Source organism: Rattus rattus, chromosome 6, assembly GCF_011064425.1.
Source record: "Rattus rattus isolate New Zealand chromosome 6, Rrattus_CSIRO_v1, whole genome shotgun sequence".
In the NCBI taxonomy this organism is placed as follows: domain Eukaryota; kingdom Metazoa; phylum Chordata; class Mammalia; order Rodentia; family Muridae; genus Rattus; species Rattus rattus.
Window position 1 is genome coordinate 111178685 of NC_046159.1, and position 20796 is coordinate 111199480.

Here is a 20796-nt window from a genome sequence, read left to right on the forward strand (position 1 = left end):
TCTCTGCCTCCCAAGTGCCTGAGTGCTGGGATTACCAGTCCATAACATGCTGCCCAGCTGCTATACTTCTGTTTGGAAAATATTGGATCTCCAACTTACGCAGGTCTTTGAGGCAGCAGCACTGGAGTTTTAATTAACACAGTGATCTTGTTACAAAAGCTCATGTCCTGGGGGTGGGGGTGGGGTTAGGGAGGGAATCATGGCAACACATACAAGTTTTCTAAAATTCAAGAGTTTTGCTTGAAAACTTTGAATCTTGTCACTGGCAGCACATTCTGCCCCTTGCTTCGCATAAAGGAGCAGGCTTTACTTGATTTTGCCGAAATGTCTGCCAATTATCCCAGCCTGAATAGCTACAGTTCACCTGCCAGTCAGTCTTTTAAGTAAAGATGGGGTTCCTTGAAAAAAAAAAAAAAAACAACGGTTACGTCAGCTCACGACTCAATCACACCCGTGCTGTTCCGTGAGCCAACCATCACGCGCTGGTATTCAGCAGAGGTGTGTTTTGTGCTTCTCATTTAGTCACAGGGAATATTAAAAAGACGTTGCTCAAAGGTCAAGATTTAATAAAATTATTTTTTTCTCCTTCAGCGAGCGCGTTGTTCAGTGAGGCTGGCGTTGTAGAGATTTGCTGTGAATGCGGAGTAGTGAGGAGCGCGGTGGTTGCTAGCACGGTGTGGTGCCACTGCCTAGATTTGTATTAAGGCACTGGAAACGCTGGTCATTGTTGCTGACACACCATCAAGTGTGCGTCAGCCCAGTGAAGAAGACAAATAGTATATTGTTGTTAATACGGAAGTAGGTTTGATCTGGGGGCCCCTGGGAGGATCGCGGGGGACCCTACAGGTCCACATTTTGAGACCACTGTTCTCAAAAGCAATAAGAGAGATGCCTTCAGAAGTAAGGTCTTAATTAAGAAGATCTGCCCTGAAATTAAAAAAGATTAGCTATCAAATCTTATCCACATAAAGTGATAATATTTTATTTGTAGAAATTAAATGCCAGGTTAAAATATAGACAACAGTAGCTAGCATTTAAGTCAGGAGCACTGCTTTTATGCTAGGTTAGTTATGGGGACATTTTAGAGAGAGGGTTTGTTGTCGATTAAATTTAAATATGAAGATGTTTCCAGTCTGGGGGAATGTACAGTTAGAGATTGTGGATTGTGTCTACTCATTTTCCTTCCCCCCTAAATAAAAAAATGAGGCCAATTAATTTTTTAGCAGCTATCCATTTATTTCATTCATTAATGAAGGAGACTCCTCAAGACAAACAGAAACTTAAGTTCACTGTGCATGCAGACAAGACAGGCCTTTAGCTGATCCTGCCTCCTGCACATTCCAAGTGGGGGGTTGCAGGAGTAAATCCCCAGACGTATGTGGTGCAAAGGATCAAATCCTTATGGCCACCGAGACTTTTATGAGAAAGATAAAGAGAGTAATTCAAGTCCAAAGGAAAGGTAAAGAAACAGGAAAACCCCAAGTTCCCTGGTAAGAGTAGGTGTACAGTTAACTTTAGAATGCTCTAAGTCTGTGTTGGTAGTATGTACATCACGTGTCTTTCATATGAAGATTAGAAGTCAAAACAGGCTGGAATACAGTTAGGTTGGTTAAGTGCTTGCCTAATGTGCATGGGGCCCTGGGTCTGATCCTTTGCACCGTGATGTTTGGGGGATTACTCTTACTACCCTCTACCTGAGATATGTAGGAGATGGCACCAGCCCAAGGACAGTTCTGGCTTCACAGTGACTTCAAGACCAGCTTAGGCCACATAGGATTCCGTCTCAAAACAAAATGACCAAAAAGTAAGACATGCTAAGGTAAGGATAGGTATAATAATTTAGGAAGAGAAATGAACTATAAAAGTGATATAAATTATCACAACAATTCACTGTGAGATGGGAGTGGACTTGTGTATGTACTTAGAAACATATATATATATATATTTATTTATTTTATTGTATTATGTTGGTGATGGTATTGAGAATTGAACATGGAACCTTGTGTATGCTATGCAAGTGCCTACATCCCAGGCCTGCCTATGTATGTATTTGTGTGTGTATGTATGTATGTATGTATGTATGTATGTATGTATGTATGTATGCATGTGTACATGATAAAAATATCATAAAACTTGTATGTGCGCACAACATATCAGGTAGTCAAAGCCATGTTGGTAAGAAATAAAGAAGCTGGAAGCATTGTGCTCTTTGATAGTGAAATATACTGCAAAGCCGTGGTAGCCAAAAACGACTGTAATGGCTTAACTGCCAATGAAACAGCCGGTGGCTCCAAACAGAACGTAAACTCAATACCGACAACCAGCTGATTCTTGACAGACACAGCATTCTTTTCAGACTCCGAAAGTGACCAGAGATCCACTATTGTTAGTGGATATTTTGATGTTAGTAATATAATAACACGAATAAAAAGTTGTTATTTGCAGAACATCTGATTCCTACCCAGAGAGCTGAAAGAATTTAGGTTTCTTGTAGAACAGGACGGTGTCATATCAACTGTTTGCCTCAACAAATGGAAAATGGGAGGAAGAACATCCCATTTGCAACTACAACAGAGAGTACTTAAGACTCATTCCACCAAAAGATTAATATAATCATTTTGAAGTAAATTACAAAATTTTACACAAAGATAATAAAGAAGACTTAAATGAGTGGAGATATAGAATATAATTCTAGACAAACTCTGTGTCATGAGAAATTGCTTTTCCCCAAGATTTACAAATTCAGTGGAATGAAATGCTCCATAGAGAATGTTTTGTGGCACTTGAAACTTTTTCTAGGACAGAGCTGCTAGGGCAGGCACCCACAGTACTCTCGAAGAGGACCAGGATGGAAGATTTGTCTTGTCAGATATCATGACAATTAAAACAAACAAGAATAAATTAGAACAAAAGCTGACCCAGGTAGAATGTTCAGTAGAAGGCAGCCATGATTGTTATGCAGTTTGCACATTTTCTGCATTTATGCTTTTGTAATATTTTAGGCAGTATTCAAATTTAAAAATATGTCTCTGGAGGGTTTCAGACGAATACATGGAGCTGCCATTCAAATCACACGGCACTTAAAAGACAGGGGACTGAATTTCTATTTTCTTTTTCTTTCCTGTTTACTGACCCTCCCTTCCTTGAGTCAGAACAATGAGGGAGTTGTAATTATTTAATGTTTAGCTCAAAGGAATAGGGAAATAGGAAGATGGAAGTGAGTAAAGAAGTATTCTACACATTTGATAAAATCCTGTTTACTCAGGAAGAAAAATGGAAGCCTGTCGTCTATAGCAAATTCAGAGGGAGCTAAAAGACATCCTGTTAAGCAAAACAACACAGAACGATAATAATGTCTGCTCTTTTCACATGGGTGAGCCGGAAAAAGGCTCAACCTGAGTGAGTACAGAACAGTGATGACAGCAGGAAGAGCTGGGGGAGGATAGGTAAGTGGGTAGGATTGTGTCCAGTGCACGCTGTATGGATATGCTGAAGTAGCACAAGGAATCCTATAGTATGTCTAATATATATATATATATATATATTAATTAAAAAGGGAACGCATGCAATTGAATTCCTTGGGCAGTGGGAGAAAAATCCAAAGTAGTGAAAGAAAGACTGATCCAAAGAGATAATGGCTGAAAAAGAAAGAAAGAAAGAAAGAAAGAAAGAAAGAAAGGAAGGAAGGAAGAATGAAAGAAAAACACCAATTCAACAAAATGCCACTTATTATCCATGTGTCAAACTCTATGGCTAGCTTAAGAAATAGGACTAGCCATGTTTTTGAGGCACTCACAGTAAGACGCAGGGAAGCTTTTAACCAACAGTGCTTTGGGAGCAAGAAAGGGTGAAAGACAGAGTTTGAAGTTGGGGGGTGGGCGATTTTGTCCAAGGAAGTCTTATTTGTGATTGGTCTTGGTGGTTCATGTCACTAGTAAAGAAGATGGCAGAGTTATGTGGCAGAGAGGAATAGACACAGAAAAGAGAATTTTCCAAGTAAGCCCTAATGGGGAGACTTAACCTCCATTCTCCAAGCATCATCAAATCTTGTTAACACTTTCACATACCATAAAATACACTCTTATTTTGGGACAGGGTCTCAGTCTATATTTCAGGCTGGCCTTGAACTTTCGATTTCCCTCCTGAGCCTTGGCTTTCCGAGTTCTGCCTTCCATGTACTTATGGAATAGCTCCAAATCAGGCCATCTTGGATGAGGCACTAGGAAACCAAGGTCCCCAGAAATAGCATGGCTTTTGGAGCGCGGTGCAAAGGAGAATCCAGTGTTGCAGCTCTATTCATTTGTACCATATGTCAGGAATCAAGTGACTCTGTAATTCTCTGAATCTACCTGCGATTTAACGTGAGGTTTCTCTCTTAAATCTGTGGTCCTGGGAAATGTCAAGGCTTAGCAGGATGAAAATTAGTGCAAATTGTATAAGTGACCTTTTGTGAATTCCACTCTGGGTGGTGTAGTTTTTTTTCCATCTGATCACACACTCGACAGAGTGGGACTTCGAGATGAAGCAAGGGAATTAATTAGATGCAAATGCCATCGCTATCAGAGAAGCCTTGTGACTAAAGGTAGAGCTTTGATAACTGAATGCACTCCATTTCTGGAAGGAGCTGGATTTTGCATGCAGTGCTATACCACTTACATGTATGTGGGGTGTATGTGGGGAGTGGGTCCTGGGCCAAGAGAAGTTGGGAGTAGCATGGGATACAGCAAGCACAGCAGTAAAAGCTAGAATCTAAGACTGCAATGGAAGAAATGTCCTCGTTAGATATTTAGTTCCATAAAATCCAGAGTCTTTCTCTAATACAAAGCCTTTCTACCTGGATGTTGGCTGCTCAGAGCCCATAAAAACTGATACTGATATAAACAGAACGTTAAGGTTTAGGTACTCAAGAGGCTATGAATTTCCCTGCAGCAAAGACTTGGATCTCCAAAGGACATTTAATGTTTACGTGTGTGTGTGTGTGTGTGTGTGTGTGCGCGCGTGTGTGAGTATATGTATGCCTGTAGTCCAGAAGTTAACACTGGGTTTTTTCTTTAATTGCCCTTGACTTTATTATTTTTCAAGAATTTGTTTTATTATTTTGTGTGTGTGTGTGTGTGTGTGTTAGCGCGCGCGTGTGTGTGTGTGTGTGTGTTCATGTGTAGGTGTTCATGTATATGTGCATGTGTGTGTGTTCATGTGTAGATGTGTGTGTGTGTGTGTGTGTGTGTGTGTGTGTGTGTGTGTGAAGTAGACAGCATTGAATCACTTGGAGCTGGAGTTACAGATGGTTGTAAACTTCCTGATGTGGGTGCTGGGAACCAATCTCAGGTCTTCTGCAAGAGCAGTAGGTGCTCTTAGCTGCTGAGCCACCTCTCCAGTCCTCTCTACCTTATTTTGAGACGAATTTCTCATTGAACCTGAAGGTCACTCCTTTGGCTAGTCTGTCTGGCCACTAAACTCTAGGGATCTTCCTGTCTTTGTTGCCCCTCCCCCAGTAGCATGGCAGGCGTGTGTCACTATGTGCCTCACGTGAGTGATGGGGGTCCAGACTCAAGGTCCTTCTGCTTATGCAGCAAGCACTTTACTGACTGAGACATCTCTGAGGCCCTTCCAAAAGAGGTTTTCCATGCTCAATCCATTGACAGATCAAAATTTGAGCACGCTTTTGGGAGGTAGTGGAACTGTGGAAGGTAGGGCCTAGGTAGCAAAAGGAAGTGCGTGAGTGTGTGTCTTTGCCTTGTCTTCATGCTGCTCCCTGTCTTCCATGAATTGCACAGCTCAGCGCTACCATTTTCTCTGTGCCATGATAAACTGAGATCTCTGGAACCCTGAGCCTAAATACATGTCTTAGGTAGTATGCCCTGCATTCTGTCATATGACTAGAAAACCAACACAGTTGAGAAGGAGATGAGCTGTGATTTTTTTGCATCTGTGGCCTGTATTGTATGGTGGAACATTTCCTCCTACCTCCCTGAGTTATGGATTTTTCAAGATTGTTAAATCTAATCAAATAGAAAACATCTCAAAAATTAGTGTAATTATTTTTTATGAATCTTTTGTGTTAGATTTTTTTTGTGTTTGTGGTATGGGCTATAATGAAAACATATTTCTTTTTATTTATGATGTTTGTTATTTTGTCTTCCCCTGCCGCCCTCCCCCAGAGCTGAGGACCAAACTCAGGGCCTTGCACTTGCTAGACAAGAGGTCTACCACTGAGCTAAATCCCCAACCCCAGTTTGTGATGTTTTGAGACAGGGTTTCTATGTGTAACAGCCTTGGCTGTCCTAGCACTCGCTATATAGACCAGCTTGGATTGAACTCACAGAGATCTGCCTGCCTCAGCCTCCTGAGTACTGGGATTAAAGGCATGTGTCACCACCATCTGGCACATATAATGTTTTTCTTAGTGTAAAATAAAAAAAATATTGGTGTGGTGGCTTGCATGAGAATGCCTCCTAATGGGTTCATATGTTTGAGTACTTGGTTTCCAGGAGGGGGGAACTCTTTGGGAAGGATTAGGAGGTGTGGCCTTGTTGGAGGAGGTGTGTCAGTACAGCTGGTTATGAGGTTTCAGAAAGCCCATACTATACCCAGTTATCTCTCTCTGCATTCTGCTTTTGGATAAGTATATATGGTCTCAGCCACTGCTTGGGTGCTAGCTACACCGTCCTGCATGCTGTCACGTTCTCTGCCAGGATAGTCGTGGATTCACTTCCTATAGCTGGCGTCTTAGTTTGGGTTTTATTGTTATGAAGAGACACCATGACTAAGGTAACTCTAATAAAGGACAACATTTAATTACTTCTGGCTTACAGTTTCAGAGGTTCAGTTCGTTATCATCATGGCGGGAAGCATGACATCATCTAGGCCAACAGAGTGCTGGAGAAGGAGCCGAGAGTCCTACATCTTGATCCGAAGGTAGCCAGGAGAAGACTTGGATTACTCCGGTCAGACTTACGCATATAATGAGAGACCTCAGAGCCCCACCTCCACAGTGACACACTTCCTTTCACAAGGCTACACCTCTTCCAACCAGGCCACACCTCCTAATAGTGCCACTTCACATGGATGGGTCAAACACATACAAACTACCGTAGCTGAGTTTCTTGTTCTGAACACTGATAAGTCCCTTCCCAGAAAGAGTCACAGCAGCAATTCAGTGTGGCTCTCTAGCCCCCTTCCTGTACGTTTACAGACAGTTACAGTTCAGTGCACAGAGACACAGGGTTAGGGTTCCACGTTTCTGTTGCCATTGCTCACTGAGTTCATCCTCTTTCTTAATGCATCCGCATATTTTCCATATCAGAATATTCATTCTCACATAATTCTTTCAAACCGTTGCACAGTTTTACATAGTATGAATAGTATGGACTTAATTTTTCTTTCTTCCACTTTTTTTTTTTTTGCCATTAAATCACTGCTACGAGAACATTTCTACATAGATACTTTACTACACTTGAGAGCATATTTCTCTTCGATGGATTTTGAAATGTGAGATTTTGAGTTAAAGAGAACATACGTTTAAAATTTCAATAGATATCACCAAATTGTTTTCCAAAAAGCTGTAGCCAACTTACATTTCCATGGATTGTTTCCTGACTTTCTTATATTAATCCTAAACACTTAACATTTGCAAATCTAGTTGTAAAAACATGCACATTTTGCATTCTTGTTGCATTCATTTGATTAATATCAGTATCTTTCATTTTTTTTTTTTTGGTTCTTTTTTTTTTTTTTTTTTTTTTTTCTGGTTTTGGGGGGCAGTCCCAGGGTCTTGGTCTTCCTGGGTTGCGGTTTCCCACCCAGACTAACCCCCCACCCCCCAAAAACTTTTTTTTTTTTTTTTTTGTATCTTTTCATTTTTATAAGTGTGGAAAGTTTTGGTAAAATACTTGTCTTATCCTTTGCCCACTCTGAAATTGTGATATATTTTTTATTATTTTTATTTTTAGGTGCAGTTAGAGATAGTTTTCAAGAAATCTTTCCCAAAGAACTCTCTAGTATATGTAAGTTTGATGTTTTTAATAGTCAAGTGGTTAATTCATAGCCTCTAGGTCTAATGAAATGTTTTACTCTAAGATTATATTTAAATTATCTTTTATTTTTCTTAGGATGCTTTTACAGTTTGTTTCCAAATGCAAGTCTTTTAAACTATTTTCTTTTGAAACACAGACTTAGCAATCTAATTGTGTTTCAAGTGGTCAGCCAAGTGTCCCAATCCTATCTGATCACATAAGAAGGCAAGAATCTCTTCTGCTTTTTGCCGCATGTTTATTTTATTTTCTTCATTTCTTTGTTTCCCCCCCCCCTCCCTCCCTCCCTCCCTCCCTCCCTCCTCCCCTCCCTCCCTCTTCCTCTCTCTTCCTCCTTTCCTCCCCACGTTCTCTCTGTGTAATCCAGGTTGGCTTGGTGTTCGCATCCTGCCTCAGCCTCCTGAGAGATACTTGTTTTTAATAAGCAGAGGTGTAACTTTGAAACCTCGTGTAGCAAATACAGCTCTACTTCTCGTTCTCAAATGTGTTCTTGTAGGCTTTCTGTTCTGAGTCATCTTCACGAAGTTTGTAAATTCTGTGGCCACAGGGCTGGTGTTTGATGAAGGTTGTATGGACCAGAATAACTAAGTGACTTTGCAATGGGCAGCTTTCCCTTCAGAAGTTTGTTATATTTCTTCATTTATTTAGGGCTTCTTCTGGGGTAGTCTTTAGGAAAAAAAATCTTCATTTCCACTATTTTATTTATTTATATTTCTTTATAACAGAAAAAAAGCACACAAAATTTACGACATGCCGAAGGCTTGGAAATATTAAACCTAAAGAGAGACAAGCTAAATGACACCTCTGCAGAGATTAGAGGCATAAAATAACTCAGGCTCCTGGTGTGAGGAGGGGTGACTCTTCTGTTGGACGGTTGGCACATGTGCACAGCAAGCCAGGGTTATCATAGGCCCAGAAAATCTCCCAGGTGTCAGCCACCTGCAATGATCCTTGCCTAGGACCCCAAATTCTTTTCCTGGAAAAGTCTCTCGGTGCCATAACATTTGCAACACTCATCCTAGAAATCATCCAGATCTGAACCAATGACCCAGAGCACAGGCAGGAGGCTGCTGCTTTGTGAAGATCTCTCAGGGCAAAGACCTGGCTAATGGATTACAGCTCTGACTCTGCTAGGATGAGCAAAACTGAGGACAGTCAACAGGAAGGTATTCTATTTGCTCTGCTTCTAGAGCAGTCTAAAGTCTGTTGTCTGTGCCTTTCTTGTTAGGATTATTTCTGCATATTGCCTTGGTTTCGCTATTTCTGTAAATGTATTGTTTTCTTACATATTTTCTTTTTAAAACATTAAAAAGTTATTTCTAAAGATTTGTGTGTGTGTGTGTGTGTGTGTGTGTGTGTGTGTCTGTGTGTGTGTATGTATGTGCCTGTGTTGTATGTGAGGGAGCCTGCTTGTACACACAAAAGCCAGAAGAAGGTATCCTGTGTCCTCTTTTATAACTTTTGTGGGATTCTTAGAGGCAGGGTCTCCCTCTGAGCTTGACTCTTACAGTTTTCTCAGCTTATCCGGATGCCTGGCATCTGGTGTCTCAGAAACCTTCTTGCTTCTGCCCATGTCAGAGCTGGGTCACCATCCTGTGCAGGACACCTGGTTTGCTACACAGATGAACCCAGGTCCATGTGATCGAAAAGCAAGCATTGCTACCTGCTGTGCTGTCTTTCCAGCTCCTGCGTCTTAAAACTCTGTTCTTCCTTTAAAATTACTTTTATTTACAGCATCCGGTATTCCCAGGTGGTCTCCCATGCAAGGGGAGGTGAAAGACTCTCAGGACTCTCAGGGAGGAGCCTAGCTGAAATGCCCTACAGTGGGGAAAGGGAACTTGTAGTGCCCACCTCCAGCAGAAAAACAAGTGAGGGATGGGGCTGCTATCCCACAGTCAAAACTCTGACTTATAATTGTTCCTGTGTGAAAGAACTGCAGGGATGAAAATGGAGAAGAGCCTGAGGAGAAGGAGGTCCAGTGACAGGCCCAAAGTGGGATCCAGCTCAAGGTCGGGGGGACAAGACCTGACACCATTACTGAGGCTATGGAGCACTCACAAAAAGGGACCTATCATGGCTGCTCTCCAAAAGACCCAACAAGCAGCTGAAAGAGTCAGATGCAGATCTGTGCACCCAACCAATGAACAGAAGCTGCTGACCCCTGTGATTGAATTAGGGAAAAGCTGGAGGAAGCTGAGGTGGAGGGTGACCCTGTAGGAGGACCAGCAGTCTCAACTAATCTAACCCCCGAGATCTCTCAGACACTGGATCACTACCCAGGCAGCAGACACCAGCTGATATGAGGCCCCCAACACATATACAGCAGAGGACTCCCAGGTCTGGGTTCAGTCAGAGAAGATGCACCTAACCCTCAAGAGACTGGAGGCCCAGGGAGTTTAGATGTTTGATGGGGTGGGAGGGGTGGAGACATCCTCATGGAGACATGGGGGCAGGCAGGAGGTATGGGACGTGGGGAGAGTGGACCAGGAGGGCAATAAAGTCTGGAGTGTAAAGAAAGAAAGAAAGAAAAATAATAAAAATATTTTTTATTATTTGAGAATTTCATCAGTGTGTTTTTGGTCATATTCACCCTCAGCTCCTCCTCCTCCTGCCCCCTGCACCTCTCTCCACACCAACTCGTTCTTAACTGGAAATTGCTGGCAAATACGAAATTATTGATTTTTTTTGTTCAGCCACTTTAGCAAACTGGTATTATGTATGTATTAATAATTTTTCTATTGATCTATTGACTTTTTGAGCTCTATAATTACATGTTTTAAAAACGTGTACATAATTCACTCCCTTGAGACATTTACTGCTTTTTTTTCTTTTGTTGTATTGCGCTTGCTAAGATGCTGCCGTAGTTCCTATCTCAGTACCTTTTCTGTCTCACATAGTACTTTGTTTTGATTTGCTTAGTTGATTGGTCTGTGTGCACTCATGGGAGAATGGCAGACTATAGACATTTAGTTTCTCAACATGGAAACAGAAGGAATTTTGGATATTCCTTTCATAGGCTCTTTCCCATCACTGAGTGCTTCTGCGTGGTAGGTAAGGCCCACTGCCTAAGCTGGGCCAAGTGCCTGGACTCATGGTTTTGAAATTTGGCTCCTGAACAAGGTAACTCATGCACGGGTAAGCAAACAGGAAACACGAGTTCAGTAATTTCAGCAACCAAACAATTCCTTGGCTATGTTTGAGCTGGGTTTTCCACCTTTCTGGATGATTCTTTAAGCTTTTGTTAATTTCACTTGCTGAGAATAAGACCACTTACCACAGTTCTTGAACCAAATTTGAAGCAAACGTTATTAAATACCGGCCAGGACCATGGACACTGGCCAGATCCATATCTGGGATTCTCAGAGTATGTCTCCAAATTACATTACGGCAAAACCCACAAGGCTATTCACTTCCAGTAGTGTGGATATTTTTAATCCTCTAACCGACTTTAATCCAGGAGGTGGCCATGCTACCAGGCCCCACTCAGATTCCCTTGAATCCTCCGATAAAAGATACCACACACACAGTTGTTCAATTTTCACTTGCCTTCTGGCACAATTACTATCTCTGGCCTGGAAAAATGTGCCCTTCTGTCTCCCTACCTGCTCTAAACTTCAGTTGCTAAACTCGCTGACCATCCTGTATGAGCAGCCTGTGTGGCCACTCCGTTTCTAGATCTCACATGGTTGCCTGGTTCTCTTCTCTCCAAAGCAAGGTGAACCCCATATCCTCCCTCGTGTCTCTCTTTTCTCTGGGACCCAGAAGTCCCTCCTGTACTTTCCACCCAGCAATTGGCCCAAGGCTTTCTTTACTGACAGATTAAGAACCAATTGGGAAACAGGACCTTACTATCAGAACCGCCCCCTAAATGTCCCACCTTTATCCAATCAGGAACAAGCATATGTCCTGACATACTTCCTGCTTCTGTACCTCTTTCCTACATGTGGTCAATTCAAGCACATCCTGTTCGGTCGGGCAACCAACCTTGTTTATAGGAGCAAAAACACATGGCTTGTTATCTTACATGAACTACAGTTCCCAGAATTTCAGGAAGTTCCCTGTCCTTGGGCAAATGGGGCTTACAGGTTATAGACATTTTCGTTTTATAGATCCATCAAGTACAACAATTTCAACTTAAAACAGCATTAGCCCTCATAGTAGTCCTAAGGCACATGTCTTCAAAAGTGTTAGTCCCAGGGGTCTTCCCTGGCCTCAGAGGGTACCCTCTGATTATCGGGGCAGGATGCAGTGCTCATTTCCTTAACAATCCCTGGCGTCTTTGAGTGTCTGATTAGTCTGTACTTGAGAGTTGCCTCAGGTTGATATTTTTATTTTTCTAAACACACTGTGTATCCAAGTACTGAAAAATATGATCTGGCCCATAAAGAAGGGAGAAAATTTCCCAACTCTAAACATGCAGTGGGGTTCCTTCCATAGTTGGAATTCAGTGGGTCTTTCCTTAACTTTACAGGACAATGTTTTTAAAATATATGGGTTATTGTGAAATGGACTTCTTTCCATGGAGCATGTGAACTTCTTGAACCTGAGAATTTACAGAACGAAGCAACTCCACACTTCTAAATAAAAACAAAACTATGATCATTTTGTGTGTTGACAGTTGGAATTTTTCTTTTCCTAATCATGCTTTGTATCAATTACAGTTCTTCTTTAAAAATATAGCTCTTTTGGGTATATGCCCAAGAGAGGTATAGCTGGGTCCTCAGGTAGGGTAATGTCCAATTTTCTGAGGAATGAGATTGTTGGGGGAGGGCGGTAATGGGGGGAGGATGGGGGAACAACCATATAGAAGGGAGGAGGAGCTAGGGGATGTTGGTCTGGAAACCGGAAAAGGGAATAACATTTGAAATGTAAATAAGAAATACCCAATTTAATAAAGATGGGGAAAAAAGATTACATAAAATATAAAAAAAGTATACTCTTTATATATTATGGATCCTAGTCCTTTGTTGCTTATGCATGTTACAGATTTTGTCTACCCTGTCAAGCCCTTTTTATGCCATCTTATGATGATGAGAAGTAGTTTTGTTAAAATATAATGTTTTTATTAATTCTTTGAGAATTTCATGTACAAAAACATTTCAATTGTTATTCCCTTTCCTGGTTTCCGGGCCAACAGCCACCTAACCCCATCCACTCCCCTTCTCTATGGGTGTTCCCCTCCCCATTATCCCCCCATTACCGCCCTCCCCCAACAATCACGTTCTCTGGGGCTTCAGTCTTAGCAGGACCCAGGGCTTCCCCTTCCACTGGTGCTCTTACTAGGATATTCATTGCTACCTATGAGGTCAGAGTCCAGGGTCAGTCCATGTATAGCCTTTGGGTAATGGCTTAGTCCCTGGAAGCTCTGGTTGGTTGGCATTGTTGTTCATATGGGGTTTCGAGCCCCTTCAAACTCTTCCAGTTCTTTCTCTGATTCCTTCAACGGGGGTCCCGTTCTCAGTTCAGTGGTTTGCTGCTGGCATTCGGCTATGTATTTGCTGTATTCTGGGTGTGTCTCTCAGGAGAGATCTACATCCGGTTCCTGTCGGCCTGCCCTTCTTTGCTTCATCCATCTTATCTAGTTTGGTGGCTGTATATGTATGGGCCACATGTGGGGCAGGCTCTGAATGGCTGTTCCTTCAGTCTCTGCTCTAAACTTTGCCTCCCTACCCCCTCCCAAGGGTATTCTTGTTCCCCTTTTAAAGAAGGAGTGAAGCATTCCCATTTTGGTCATCCTTCTTGAGTTTCATGTGTTCTGTGCACCTAGGGTAATTCAAGCATTTGGGCTAATAGCCACTTATCAATGAGTGCATACCATGTGTGTTTTTCTGTGATTGGGTTACCTCACTCAGGATGATATTTTCCAGTTCCATCCATTTGCCTATGAATTTCATAAAGTCATTGTTTCTGATAGCTGAGTAGCATTCCATTGTGTAGATGTACCACATTTTCTGTATCCATTCCTCTGTTGAAGGGCATCTGGGTTCTTTCCAGCTTCTTGCTATTATAAGGAAGGCTGTTGTGAACATAGTGGAGCATGTGTCTTTGTTATATGTTGGAGCATCTTTTGGGTATATGCCCAAGAGAGGTATAGCTGGGTCCTCAGGTAGTTCAATGTCCAATTTTCTGAGGAACCTCCAGACTGATTTCCAGAATGGTTGTACCAGTCTGCAATCCCACCAACAATGGATGAGTGTTCCTCTTTTTCCACATCCTCGCCAGCATCTGCTGTCACCTGAGTTTTTGATCTTAGCCATTCTGACTGGTGTGAGGTGAAATCTCAGGGTTGTTTTGATTTGCATTTCCCTTATGACTAAAGATGTTGAACATTTCTTTAGGTGTTTCTCAGCCATTCGGCATTCCTCAGCTGTGAATTGTTTGTTTAGCTCTGAACCCCATTTTTTAATAGAGTTATTTGTCTCCCTGCAGTCTAACTTCGTGAGTTCTTTGTATATTTTGGATATAAGCCCTCTATCTGTTGTAGGATTGGTAAAGATCTTTCCCCAATCTGATGGTTGCCATTTTGTCCTAACAACAGTGTTCTTTGCCTTACAGAAGCTTTGCAGTTTTATGAGATACCATTTGTCGATTCTTGATCTTAGAGCACAAGCCATTGGTGTTCTGTTCATGACATTTTCCCCAGTGCCTATGTGTTCGAGATTCTTCCTCATTTTTTCTATTAGTTTGAGTGCATCTGGTTTAATGTGGAGGTCCTTGATCCACTTGGACTTAAACTTTGTACAGGGTGATAAGAATGGATCGATCTGCATTTTTTCTACATGCTGACCTCCAGTTGAACCAGCACCATTTGCTGAAAATGCTATCTTTTTCCCATTGGATGGCTTTGGCTCCTTAGTCAAAAATCAAGTGATCATAGGTGTGTGGGTTCATTTCTGGGTCTTCAATTCTATTCCACTGGTCTATCTGCCTGTCTCTGTACCATACAGTTTTTATCACTATTGCTCTGTAATACTGCTTGAGTTCAGGGATAGTGATTCCCCCGGAAGTCTTTTTATTGTTGAGGATAGTTTTAGCTACCCTGGGTTTTTTGTTATTCCAGATAAATTTGCAAGTTTTTCTGTCTAACTCTATGAAGAATTGGATGGAATTTTGATGGGGATTGCATTGAATCTGTAGATCGCTTTTGGTAAAATGGCCACTTTTACTATATTAATCCTGCCAATCCATGAGCATGGAGATCTTTCCATCTTCTGAGATCTTCTTCAATTTCTTTCTTCAGTGACTTTGAGTTCTTATCATACAGATCTTTCACTTGTTTGGTTAAAGTCACACCCAGGTGTTTTATATTATTTGGGAATATTTGAAGGGTGTTGTTTCCCGAATTTCTTTCTCGGCTTCTTTCTCTTTTGTGTAGAGGAAGACTACTGGTTCATTTGAGTTAATTTTATACTCAGCCACTTTGCTGAAGGTGTTTATCAGGTTTAGTAGTTCTCTGGTGGAACTTTTGGGATCACTTAAATATACAATCATATCATCTGCAAATCGTGATATTTTGACTTCTTCCTTTCCAATCTGTATCCCCTTTATCTCCTTTTGTTGTCTGATTGCTCTGGCTAGGAGTTCGAGAACTATATTGAATAAGTAGGGAGAGAGTGGGCAGCCTTGTCTAGTCCCAGATTTTAGTGGGATTGCTTCAAGTTTCTCTCCATTTAGTTTAATATTAGCTACTGTTTTGCTGTATATGGCTTTTACTATGTTTAGGTATGGGTCTTGAATTCCTGTTCTTTCTTGGACTTTTATCATGAAGGAGTGTTGAATTTTGTTCAATGTTTTCTCAGCATCTAATGAAATGATCATGTGGTTTTTATTTTTCAGTTTGTTTATATAGTGGATTATGTTGATGGTTTTCCGTATATTAAACCATCCCTGCATACCTGGGAGGAAGCCTACTTGATCATGATAGATGATTGTTTTGATGTGTTCTTGGATTTGGTTTGCAAGAATTTTATTGAATATTTTTTGCGTCAATATTCATAAGGCAAATTGGTCTGAAGTTCTTTTTCTTTGTTGGGTCTTTGTGTGGTTTAGGTATAAGAGTAACTGTGGCTTCATAGAAGGAATTCAGTACCACTCTGTCTGTTTCAAATTTTGTGAAATAGTTCGAATAGTATTAGTATGAGTTCTTCTATGAAGGTCTGATAGAATTCTGCACTGAATGCATCTGGACCTGGGCTCTTTTTGGCTGGGAGATTTTTAATGACTGCTTCTATTTCTTTAGGAGTTATGGGTTTGTTTAAATGGTTTATCTGTTCCTGATTTAACTTTGGTACCTGGTATTTGTCTAGGAAATTGTTCATTTCCTCCAGATTTTCGAGTTTTGTTGAATATAGGCTTTTGCAGTAGGGTCTGCTGATTTTTTGAATTTCCTCTGAATCTGTAGTTATGTCTCCCTTTTCATTTCTGATTTTGTTAATTTGGACACGCTCTCTGTGTCCTCTCGTTAGTCTGGCTAAGGGTTTATCTATCTTGTTGATTTTCTCAAAGAACCAACTTTTGGTTCTGTTGATTCTTTCTATGGTCCTTTTTGTTTCTACTTGGTTGATTTCAGCTCTGAGTTTGATTATTTCCTGCCTTCTACTCCTCCTGGGTGTATTTGCTTCTTTTTGTTCTAGAGCTTTTAGGTGTGCTGACAAGCTGCTGACATATGCTCTTTCCTGTTTCTTTCTGCAGGCAATCAGCGCTATGAGTTTTCCTCTTAACACAGCTTTCATTGTGTCCCATAAGTTTGGGTATGTTGTGCCTTCATTTTCATTAAATTCTAAGAAGCCTTTAACTTCTTTCTTTATTTCTTCCTTGACCAGGTTATCATTGAGTAGAGCATTGTTCAACTTCCATGTATATGTGGGTGTTCTTTCCTTATTGTTATTGAAGACCAGCTTTAACCCATGGTGGTCTGATGTGACGCATGGGATTATTTCTATCTTTCTGTGTCTGTTGAGGCCTGTTTTGTGACCAATTATATGGTCAATTTTGGAGAAAGTACCGTGAGGTGGTGTGTTTGTTGTTTTCTTAAAACTGGGTTTTACAATCTTTATAGCTCAGGCTGCTCTGGAATTTGCAGTGTGCTCCAAGCTGGTCTTGAACTTACGATCCTCCTCATGTGACAGAATTTTTTCAATCTTATATTAGATGTAGACTCTTCTACAGTCTCAATTTTGAGAAGGGGGATTTCTCATATAGCTCTCACTTGCTTGACTCCTGGGATCTGTCTTCTTCTTCTTCTTATTAATTATTATTATTATTAATTACATATATTCCTTGACATTTTCATACATGTATAAAATGCATTCTAATTATGCTTACCTCTCACCTCTTTTAATTTTACCACAAATACCTTTCCTACATTCATGTCTTTTTGCCGTGTGTGTGTGTGTGTGTGTGACTGAGTTTAAGCCAGATCCTCTGTGTCACCATGAGTTGCAGCTATCCATTCTTGGTGGGCTTACCAATGGGTATTCAACAGAAGACAAAGATTCTCTCTCTCCCAGAATCTTTCAGGAGCCAATAGTTCATCTTGGAGGCATAGGGTCCCATGAGCCTGTCTAATTCCTGGACATTACTGACTGTCTCCAGGCCCAGCGTAAGGCACTGAAGCTCTTTTGTGTTCAGGGTTTTAATGGCTGTGTCATGCATACCCAGACTATGCCATGTTCAACCTTCTCCCTACGTTCTGGCTTTTACAATCTCTCTGCCCAACTTCCACAATGTTCCCTGAGCCTTAGAGAGGGTGATATAAATGTCTTGTTGAAAGTCTTAACTCTCATTTATTCTTAGCATGTTGAACAGCCATGAGTCTCTGCATTCACCACCATTTATTGCAAAGACTTCTCTTGTGAAGTCTGATAGCAACCTTTAACTATGGTTATAAACCTAGATATTTAGAAGGCAGTTTGGTGTCAATTTAACTATAAAATAATAGTAAGTTTCTCACTAGAGTCCATGACTTTGCCAGCCATATGCTCTGGCAGGCCGCCTTCTGAGGAATGGTCCTCAAGTCCAATCAGAGAGTAGTTATTGTCCCCATAGCTGTTTGCTGTGAGGGCACACATATGCACATTTTGCCTAGGAGGTTGGTCTTGAAGTTCATAGGATTACAGCTGGGTGGGCTATTGAACGCTTTTCTCCTGCTGCATAGAACCTTCTGGTCATGCAAGCTAGCTCAGTTCCAGTTTGTTTCCTCTGTATCTTACAACCAAGGTACACAGTGTCATCAGCACAGGGTCTTATCTAGTTCTGTTGGGCAACCAAGGTTCTATCTTGTGGCATCTTAAGACTGGGAGAACCAAAGGCAAAGTCAGTCTTCATCTAGGAAAAGGTGACTTCATTTCTCTGGTCATCTCTGTGATTCTGACCTTCTTTTCTATTTCTACTTTCTATTCCTTTTCATGTCTACTTCCATTTGGGGCTTGCTTTGAAAGCATCTTTTTGAGACCTCATATCAACAGGATGTGGTCTCTGTCTTTGCCACTCAGAACCATTTAAACCTTTCTTAAGCTCCCATGTTTGGCCTGCCATTCTTGCATGTATACACTCTTGCAAATAGGTTTCTCTCAAAATACCAAAACCACTGATACAATAAAACACCAGAAACAATGTAGCAAACTCCTATATACTTAAAGGAATGCCATTGATTGACTTGGATATACAGTTCTTACCCTTAGATTTGGATCATAAGTACAGTCATGCCTATAATGTAACTAAACATGTGAAGACATTTTTCTCATCACCATTCTCCAAACAATTCAATATAACAATGGCTTATCTGGTATTTATATTATGTCAGTTGTCATAAACAATCTAAAAGGGATGGACATGTAGTTCAGTGGTACAGCGCTTCCTTAGTGTGTTTAGGAGCATTTATTTAATCCTTAGGATTGCAAACATAAAAAGCAAAATAAAGATGATTTAAAATATAAGGAGAGTATGAATATATTCTATGCAAATACCTTGTCAGTCTATGATATTATGCTATTTTATACACAGGCTTTGATATATTCAGATTTTGGTGTCTGTGGGAGGAGAGAGTATCCTGGAACCAGCCTCCATAGATTCCAAAGGATGATACTAGATATTTTTTTTCAGTGGTTTTGTGTGTGCAGATATGTACAGCGATCACAAAAGAATTTGAGGAAATGATGTGGCTTGTGTGTGGTTGGTATTTGGAAGCTTTGTGCTATGTGGAAGAAAGAAGATTGTTATTCACAAAGTAGATAAAAAGGAGGAAGAAATGATTGATTCATTATTGTTAACCTTGTGCATTAGTTTTTGTAAATGGAACCAAGTTACACTTTGCAGGATAATTATCATGAAAGAGAATTAGAAGAACTCTTCGTGGATATAATTAGGCACAGCTAAATGAAAATTACATAGTTTGAAGTCAGTCATCCAGAGTAACATAAATTCAACATAACAATTTTTCTAAATATTTTCTTTTTTTTTTTTTTTCTTTTTCTTTTTTTTCGGAGCTGGGGACCGAACCCGGGGCCTTGCGCTTCCCAGGCAAGCGCTCTACCACTGAGCCAAATCCCCAACCCCTCTAAATATTTTCTTATGTGAGGACCTGAGACTAAAAGTGATCATTTTTCAAATGGCGTGTCTTTTCATTTCTGCTCCCCACCAGGTCTTTTGTGTTTTCAATGCCTTGCTTTCATGCGAGGCATCAGCCTTTTTGTGGTGAGATGGAGCAGTCACTGCTGCCATGCCACCGTGGCTCTGCCCCTTTATACGCAACCACCAGGCACGAGCCACCTTGCCTTCACAGGGCCCCTTTTGTGCCTTCAAAGCCTGTTTATGTCTTTCATGCTTACAACCCTGTGAGGTAGGAAGCATGGCTTTATCTCACCATCTTTTACAGAGGAAGGCAATGAGCCTCTGGGAGGTTAAAAGCTGTGTTTAATGGCCACACAGTGTTTCCCTGTCAGCCCACACTGCTTTCTTTGCCTGAGTGAAGTTGTGTGGGCACACGAGTTCTGGAACAAAAACAGAGCAAGACACTGTAGGCTCTTGAAGCACCTGCGTGCTCACTCTGCGATGTGAGTAGCCAGCTGCAGGAGCGCCGGCACATTCAGAGAGAGCTTGTGTGTGTGTGTGAGTTCGTGCATTTTATCCCCATCCTTTGAATCCTAGGGATGAGCCAGTTTCCATAATGTCTCTTACTATCACAGTAAGAACTGCTCGGTTTTTAAACGAATTGATGATGTGTTCATTTAATTTGTTGCTAAATGCTTTGTTGATACGTTTGAGATAGATGATAGATAGATAGATAGATAGATAGATAGATAGATAGATAGATAGGTATGTTGGCATGCATACATGCATACAGAGGTCAAATGACAACCCGGGATGTCATCCTCAGGAGGGCTGTCCACTTCCTTTGAGACAGGGCTTATTATTGGCATGAAGTCAATCAATTAAACTAGATTGGCTGGTCATTCACTAAAAACCAGGGATCTTCCTGTCTCTGCCTCCCTCGTGCTGGGATTACAAGTGTGTACCACCATGCTGAGCAGTCTCATGTGGATTCTGGCTATCAGACTCAGTGGCCCTGTGCTTTCCTTGAGCAGTCTTTGTAGCCCTTCTTTCTTAATGTCTTATTGCCAGTAAAGTAACATTTATTTTCTTTTACTTTTTAAGGTTATAATATCATTTTCCCTTCCCTTTCCTCTCTCCAAATCCTTCTTGCTCTCCTTCTAACTTATGGTCTCTTTTTTTGTTAATTGTTACACACACACACACACACACA